The following is a 7,248-nucleotide window of genomic DNA, read 5'->3' on the forward strand; positions in this document are numbered from 1 at the left end:
CTTCTGCGCGTGGGGGGGGGGGTGGGGGGGCAGTCGGCCTGGTGATTCACGCCTTTAGGAGGTGCAGGGGCGTCGGTGCGCACAGACTCCCCAACTTTTTCTTTGCCCTTGTTAGGGGCGGCTTTGGATGGTTCAGCAGCGGCTGGATCCGGCATACGGGCATCAGCACCACCTAGAATAGAGGCATCCTCGTCCGAGTCGCCTAGATCTCCGAACTTGCTTTGGAGGCGCTCCATCATGCGTTGAATTTTTTCGGAGACGCGCTCCTGCTCAGCAAGCTTAGCCTTAGTGACCGCCAGTTCTTCGGCTACTTGGACCAGTTCTGGGTCCTTCTCGTAGTAGCAGCCGTCTTTGTAGTAACCGTCTTGGACATACTCCTCTTCGTCTTCTAAGTATGTCGTATCTTCAGTACTGACCCGATCCTGGCAGGATGTCGGGTCTTCACCTTGGTAGTCCGAAGGTTCGTTTTGTACCGCATCTTCCATCATAGTATCGGGGTTGACCCTAGCATTTTTGTCAACCGCGGATTTTCTCGTAGTCACCATCTTTTTAGCACGGAGTGAATACAAAAAACGTACACAGAAAAAGAGCTGACTAACAACTTCCTACAACTCTCAATGAAAGCACCAAAATGTTTACCGAGTTTTTCGGAAACGAATACAAACAGAATAATAAAAAGATAAGAACTGTAGAAGTGCAGGAATATAATTAGACAAATAGGTTTTTTACGTGGTTCAGGCGTTAACGAGCCCTAGTCCACGAGTCGATGTTATTATACTTGTAGAGAATTACAGTAAGATGGCTGGTGTACAAGAACTTCACACACTCACAGTGTTTCTCTCGGGTTCTCTTGAAGAAGATGAAGCTAGAGAAATTTTAGCAGAGTTCTTGCTATGTAATTTGTTGGCCGTCCCCTCTATCGTAAAATGAGGGGGTCTTTATAGCTAGGGTTTTGGATTAGGGTTTTTCTCCACTCACCTGAGTCTTAATTACACCAGCCATAAATAGGGGATACAATTACCGTAGTCGCCTGGCTACCAGGCTCTATGTGGGTATATTTACGTGAAAGTATGGGGAATGCACAAAGGCAGCCGTCTTTTCCAAGTTGTCAGCGGAACAGTAGGCGAAATGGTACTTTTAGGCGTGCTGGGATGTGTGCGGCCTTGACCTGTCGGGCGTGTCAGGCGGGATCCTGTGTCAGGCGGATATCATTCCAACTATGCCTCCTCCATGACTCGACCGCTTGGTCTTGTTCCGTGCGAGGCACGGAACTGTTTCCGCGAAGGCAACCTGAAGAGCTTCTCCTGGAAGGAGCTTCCTCGAAGGATATCCCTTCGGGATTCCGGGAGAGTTGACGAGCTTCCGTGTCGCGTTTGCTTGAAAGAGTAAGCCGGACACTAAACGGGAGAGGCGAAGCCTTTCTGTCCATCCGCGAGCTCTGGTCACCTTCCGTGAAAGACTTTGATAATTCTGCTTCCCCAAGGATATCCATCTAAACGCTATCCGGAAATCTGGATAACAAAAGGCAATAGTTTTTATAGGCCTTTAAGATAGCCAACTTCATTTCAAAAGTGTTTTCGTAAAGTTAGATTAATGTAATGGGTAATTATCTAGATCACATTAATTGTTGAAACAAGCTCTTTTATAATTAAATATATTTTGTAATTAATTACATTCGTAGGTTATTAATAAACTAGTAATTAATTAGGAATTAATTGATTAGTTTAAAACACATTTTTCTAAAAGTAGTAAGTGGGAGAAGGTGAACATCTCAATGTGACCTATGGTATCAATTATTAGTACAACTGTAACGACCCGGATTTTCAAGACTCGATAATGCGGAAATATAAATGTTTTCATTTAACAAAATGTCTCAAAAACCCATAGAAAAAAAACTTTTTAAAAAGTCGTATGGCCATACTTAACATTTAGTTACAAACATGTTTTATAAAGATTAGAGTGAGCCTAGTTTAGGAAAATTACACAACATTTCCAAAAATAAAAAGGCTTCCCAAAAGGTCGGTCCACATGTACATTTGCAAGGAAGACTCCAGCGCTCACTGCTCTGCCTTGCCCGTGCTCTTACCTACAACATGAAACAACTAGGTAAGCGAAAACGCTTAGTAAGATCAACTTTCAAACAAAGCATGCAGAGAATTAGGGTTCCGGACCCATCCGGACCCTACACAATCAATTTCAAGAACGCTAAAGCGTCCTGGCAAACTTATGGTCATGCCTGATAACCAGTGATAAATTAATTCATAACTAGATAAAAATCCTGCACTCAGAAAAATCCCAGAACAAGCAGATATATCATATCACAGCTAATTCTTATCAACAATTATATCCCTGCACTCAGAAAATCCCAGAGCAAGCAGATATATTATATCACAACTATATCACAACTATATCTTACCAACAATTATCTCCCTGCACTCAGAAAATCCCAGAGCAAGCAGATATATTATATCACAATATAATTCGAGACCAACGCTCGACAATTTCCAACAATTCATGCGTAACGCGCCCTCCAACATAATTGCTAATCTGTAAAAGAGAACCGAGTCTCCACACTAAGATCTAGCCAATAAATATTCTCATCAAGGGTAACTATCGTGTTACCTAGGGCATCGCTACTTATTCAAGAGTGTAATCCAATTTACACAGTTTTACGGAGACTTCTATGTTAATCAGTGGTGCTGGTGAGCAGCTGCCCCTAGGGTGTTCAACCTCACTCAATCTTGGCAACCCCTAGTATCTCTAGGCACTCTCACGGAATGGCCAATATTCACGGCTGCTATCCGGGAATAACTTATCAGAGCACTTGCTCGGATTCTAACCGTCCAATGATTAAGTAAGCATGAGGGCCCCTAGGTCCCATTTATCTTGGCGCCCCTAGGTTTAACCAGCTTATCCTCATCTCATGGCCACTCGTCGCGGTAATGAACCGGACATAAATAAAATCAAGCAGTGTGACGGGGATCAACCGTCTAGGATATGACGGACTTCTACCGTTCATATTTTCTAAATCATCACTCACTAGACTAACGTCTCTAAGCAACTTTCTATGACAGCCTATATATATGCATGTATCCCTATACTAACATACAAGACAATAATCATTTCATGTTGCAGCCGTACAATATAAGTTGACTTACTTGGAGTCCTTAGCGCTCAGCAGGTTTTCACCCTCCAACGTTCAGTCCAGTTACGCTTAGCCAATACTGTAGTTATCCCTACAGTATACTCGGATTAATTATGGCACTCATAATTCATTATTATTATTTTGGGCAGTTTGGTCATTTTAATAAAAGTCATTTGTAAGGATTTATAATCCTTATTTGGTTTTAAACCTATTAAGGAAAGTCATACAAAATATTCGAGACTAAACCCTAAGTCTCGGGGAGACCTATCCTAAGGTCTCGATACCTAGGCTCGGGTATCACAATGGTATTTCCCCACAACCCGCTAAAAATCTTACTCTTTCAAGGTATCGCTATTAACCCGCACTTTCGACTAGTCGGTTAAAATATGTAAGATTTTAGCCGGTATTATATCCAGAAAATACAAATAAATTCCTTAATTATTTTTAAAGAAAATAAACTCTTTAAATTTTCCTTTTATTTTTCTTAAGGTTTAAATATCTAAAAACCGTTTTAAGAAAATTCCCTAATTTGTCTTAATTAGGAAAACCGTTATAAATTTCTCATCTTGACTAATTAATTTTCCAAAAGCAATTAATCAATTTTTACGTACTAGAAAAATAATTCATTTAAACTCAAAGGGGTAATTTTAGTGAAAATATGATTTCAAGACTTACCAATTTATATCTTGAAATAAGCAAAATTTTACTTTTTACCTTATGTTCCAAAATCTCATTTTTACACTAAGTGTGAAAAACCTATTTTTCACATTTTTAACTACATACTTCGTTAGCTCATAACTTGAAATTTACTTACCCAATTGTTACCAAAATTTCCCAATTCCATTTTTGTTATGCCATTTAGGTCTTTGTAAAATCTTAGGTCAAAATGAGCATTTTTGATTGGTGAAATCATTTTCCAACAATGAGGTAAAAATGACCTTATTTTCAAGTCCTTATTTTTTCCAAACTTTGACAGTTAATAACTTTCAAACCGTTCAATATTTTATTACCAAATTTTACAGTGGACTAATAGGTTATGCCAGAAATATGTCCACAAAATTTTAGAAAAAACTGGGTTCATTTGCCCTATACAGTGGCTGTCCAAACTTGGTTCCGAAAATGAGAATACGAAAAAAACAGTTTTTTTACCTAAACTTTGAAATAGCATAACTTACTCATTTCTAAACATTTTTTAGTGTTTCAAAAGCTCAATTTTATGTACTCAATCTCAACAACATCACAGTATAATTAAATTTTACAAAAACAATATACAGTGGCTGCTTGACCCCTTGGAATTCACAGCTCAAAACATGTTTTGTTTTAGGGTATCCTACAAAACCCTTGGGGGTTTTGGTTCCCATTATCAAAAATCAATACACATGCATCATAAAAATTATTAAACAACTACCATAACCTTATTACATCACCAACAAGAAACTTTAAGCATTAAATATACAAAATAATGCTTAAAACTAAAAACCCTACAACAAAATCATCAAAAGTAAACTTTTTACCTCTTTGGTGTTCTTGCTTAAGGTTTGGACCTTCCTATAAGCTTTGACTCCTTCAAAACCTTTCAAAAACCCTAACCAACTTCCTCCAACAACATAGGTAATTAGCTATTTGAAACTCTATGATTAAAACTTGACAAAAGTCTAGATTAATGAAACTTTACCTTAGGGAAAACCCTTCCTAGACCAAGACTTAGCTTCCAAGTTTCTTTGGTGTTCTTGGGGTTGAAAATGGAGAGAACACTTGAGAGAGTCTTCAAAAATCAGATGAGAGTGAATGAGGGAGGGAGAGTGGTTGGATTTGGGGGTTAGAATGGCTCACACAACTCTTCAAAATATCACAAAACACTTGAGTGCTTTTCTACCCACTTGCCCACTTGACTTCTTAATTAAATGGGATTTGAATTTTATAAAATTGGGTTCACACCACTCTAAAATAGCACATGGCCAGCCACCATTTTCCATATATGTGACCATTAATTTTTTTTTATTTTATTTTATTTTTTTTATAAAGGTTAATAAAGGTTTATAAGAAGAAAAGTCCAAATTGACTTTTGACACATTTTTTCACTCTTATTAAGTTTTAATCACCAAACTTAACATTAATTAATTAAATTAAATGTCTCTCACATTTAATTTAATTAATCACATAATAAAATTTAACCTAAGGTCCATTCATGGAATAAAATTCCCCATTTCGGCAAAATTAGGCATTTAACACAAAATGCCCTAAAATTTCCATTTTCTTTTAGGTTTATTATTTTTGACCAAACTTTAACTTTTATGAATGTATTTTATGCCCAAAATATAATTGCCATGATTTTTCGTTTTATTTTCCGAGATTTTTACCCGATCAGGGTTTTTGTGTCGGTCCAGGACCGAAAGTCTTATCTTGACTTTTAAAATCACAAAATTCATATTTTGGCTAGCAATAACTCATGGAATACTTACAAACAAAATATAATATTATTTAAAATAATATTCTTAATCCGGGGGAAAAATACCGACCCGAGTCGTTTAAAGGTACCCGAAAACGTAGGACGTTACAACAACAACGTGAGATATGAATAGGGCCTCGAGACGGCTTTGTTTCCGTCCCCCAAAGGAAGTTTTCTAGACATATTAATAACAAGGTTGGCTTCTTACGAAGATAGGAAGGAATGATGTATTTTAGGCTTGATCGTCCCTAAGGTAACACTGATGGAAAACCATTCAGAGCACGCAGCGAAAACATTGCATGGTCGGCCCATTGTTGTTTATGAACAACACAACAACAATAAAAAAATTCATTTATCATATAAACAATATATATGACCAAGAAAACCATCTAGAAACATTATCATACAATAGTATTAATCATGAAAAAATATATGTATATAAATATACAACATATTTATATAGAATATATAAACACAAAAAATCAAGAACATAAACTTTTACCTCTTGAAGCCTATAAAGTGTCCTTGAGACTTTCAGTATTATAAACGATCATCCTATCCGGAGCTTTGAGCACTTAAACCACGATCTTCTAGAGTGTTCTCTACACCTCAAGATGTGTGTGGGCACATAGAGAACATGGGTTTGTATTTTAGGAATTGTAAGTATTTCTCAACACATGAGAACTTAGATTATGGTCTGAGAATGGCTAGAATAAATAAGAAGAAAGAAAGACTTTTTGTCTGACAAAAAGCTCTGAATGTTTTGTGTTTTCTACTGTATTGTGTCTCATTTTTTTCTCTTCTTCTTCTATATCGTATATATAGAGATTTATTATTCCTAATAATAATCGTAATATAAATATATATTATCATAATGATGATATGATTTGATTTTAGGTAAATATCTAACTTACCAAATTTGAAAAACTATTTTCAAATTATTAAATAATTAAATAAATAAAATAAAAACTACACATATACAATATCTATATAGTGGTACACACATGGCATAGTCCTTGGACTATGTCAGGCGTATACTGCTGTTCCATTTTCAGGGATTTTGCATTTTTCTTTTATTTAATTATTTAACTAAATCAATCTCCCATAAAATAAGGTGTTAATATTTTTAAGTAAAAGATAACAACCATATTTCAAAATTTAAATTCTAAATTCTAATTTATGATCATCATTATCTTCATCTTTTAAAACTCAATAAATCAAAAACTAATTTTTTTGACATACCCATTTTATTTTCTCTTACTCAAATAAAATAATTATTTTAAAAAATTAATTAATTTATTTATATATATGAAATTAATTTTTTTTATATATTTAAATTAATAAATATATTTCAAAATTAATAATTATTCAACGTCAATTATCACATAATTTCATACTTGGCCCGAAGAATAAAATTCTTCTCAAATTCCCAAATTATAGTTATACATTTGTATCAACTCTTACCTTGATATGATGTTGATAGAGCCACCTTGGAGACCTATGGACCTATAATATCAAGCTCTAATAAATATTACATTATTAATCAAAGCTCTTTGATTAAATAATCATATTTATTAATCTCATGATTACTGCACTAAAAATATGAGATTGAAATCTTGATAATTATACACATATATTTACTAAGTTCTTTATT

At 35.3% G+C, this 7,248-nt stretch overlaps 1 long non-coding RNA gene across 2 annotated transcripts; it reads right to left on the reverse strand.

The window, feature by feature from the left end:
- Positions 1-1,837: 1,837 nt before the first annotated feature.
- Positions 1,838-5,397, reverse strand: LOC133789971 (uncharacterized). 2 transcript variants are annotated; one of them, XR_009873817.1, is made up of 3 exons: positions 4,821-5,397; positions 4,660-4,738; positions 1,838-2,086 (listed from the first exon to the last, which is right to left on the reverse strand). It is a non-coding gene; the product is annotated as an uncharacterized LOC133789971 (long non-coding RNA). The 2 variants fall into 2 exon arrangements; XR_009873818.1 differs by lacking the exon at positions 1,838-2,086 and adding an exon at positions 3,154-3,236.
- Between the last annotated feature and the right edge of the window lie 1,851 nt (positions 5,398-7,248).

The sequence above is a fragment of the Humulus lupulus genome, chromosome 7, assembly GCF_963169125.1.
Source record: "Humulus lupulus chromosome 7, drHumLupu1.1, whole genome shotgun sequence".
Taxonomy (NCBI): Eukaryota; Viridiplantae; Streptophyta; class Magnoliopsida; order Rosales; family Cannabaceae; genus Humulus; species Humulus lupulus.